This window comes from Aotus nancymaae, unplaced genomic scaffold, assembly GCF_030222135.1.
Source record: "Aotus nancymaae isolate 86718 unplaced genomic scaffold, 86718_ANA_hifiasm-v0.15.2.pri h1tg000012l, whole genome shotgun sequence".
NCBI lineage: Eukaryota > Metazoa > Chordata > Mammalia > Primates > Aotidae > Aotus > Aotus nancymaae.
Window position 1 is genome coordinate 44,825,647 of NW_026988423.1, and position 1,618 is coordinate 44,827,264.

The 1,618-nt window shown below is 42.3% G+C and overlaps 1 non-coding gene across 1 annotated transcript; it reads left to right on the forward strand.

Moving 5' to 3' along the window:
- The first annotated feature begins 1,511 nt into the window (after positions 1–1,511).
- LOC135274672 (U6 spliceosomal RNA) lies at positions 1,512–1,618 on the forward strand. Its single transcript, XR_010342457.1, has one exon. It is a non-coding gene; the product is annotated as a U6 spliceosomal RNA (small nuclear RNA).

The window sequence follows — 1,618 nt, forward strand, 5'->3', positions numbered from 1 at the left end:
CTCAGTCTCCTGGGCTCAATCATCCCTCCCACCAGCGGAGACAACAGGCATGTGCCGCCACACCCAGATGACTTTCGTATTTTTGTAGAGGTAGGGTTTCGCCATGTTGCCCAGGCTGGTCTCAAGTGACCCGCCTGTCTCCGTCTCCCAAAGTGCTGGGATTATAGGTGTGAGGCACTGCGTCCAGCCTGAAGAGTTTTACTTAATACTCATAATCACTCTTTAGGTACTATTATTGGCCGCATTTTATAGATGAGGAAATGAGGCATATATATATATATATACACACACACACACACACACACACAAATACATAGAAATATACACACACATATATAAATTTATTTTTCTTGTTAGAAATAACATTGGAAAGAACACCTCATGCAGCTTTATTTTTTTAATCTTTAAAAATTCCTTAGGATAAAGGGATATTATGGAATTTTAAGATGATCCCTGATGTCCAATAGTGTATGAGTCAACTTGCTTTACCACAGTGTTGTAATACTAGGTAACTCTTAAAATTCTCCTAATGTAGGGGGCCGGGCGCGTGGTTCATGCCTGTAATCCCACCACTTTGGGAGGCTGAGGTGGGTGGATCACTTGAGGCCAGGAGTTTGAGACCAGACTGGCCAGCATGTCTCTACTAAAAACACAAAAAATTGCTGGGTGTGGCGCATACACCTGTAATCCCAGCTACTCAGGAGGCTAAGACATGAGAATCGCTGGAGCCTTGGAGGTGGAGGTTGAAGCGAGCTGAGATTGCACCACTGCACTCCAGTTGGGCGAGAGAGTGAGACTCTGTCTCAAAAAAACAAAAAAACAAAAAATGGTTATCTTAATGTAGTAGGTGTAAAATGCTCCCATAGTGTTCGTGCGGGCATTTCTTTGATCACAGCAAAGTCAAACATTTTTTCACATGCTTGTTTACTAACAGTATCTCTTTTTACGTGAATTACCTTCTCAAGTTCTTTGCCAGTTTACGCAGTAAATACTTAATTTCTTTTTGTTTTTTGTATCAACATGTGTTATAAGTTCTTTTTTTTTTTTTTCAGATGGAGTTTCACTCTTGTTGCTGGGGCTGGAGTACAATGGCACCGTCTCGGCTCACTGCAACCTCCTCCTCCCTGGTTCAAGCGATTCTCCTGCCTCAGCCTCCCAAGTAGCTGGGATTACAGGTGCCCGCCACCATACCCAGCTAATTTTATATTTTTAATAGAGACAGGGTTTCACCACGTTGGCCAGGCTGGTCTCAAACTCCTGACCTCAGGTGATCCACCTGCCTGGACCTCCCAAAATGCTGGGATTACAGGCATGAGCCACCACACCCGGCCCAACATGTGTAAGTTCTTTACATAACACAGAACTTTTTGTTATATTTGCTGTGGACATTTTCTCCAGATAGTTTTCCTTTGATTTTAGCTTTGGAAGTTTTGTCAACTGGTTGTATACTTTGATAACGTACAAACCATTCATCCTTTACGATTCCTTTCAACGTAAAGTTATCACCTTTTGTGCTATCGCATTAGCAGCACATATACTGAAGTTGGAACGATGCAGTGGAAATTAGCTCAGCCCTTGCATTAGGAGGACATAGATTTATAAAGTGGTTCATATTTTT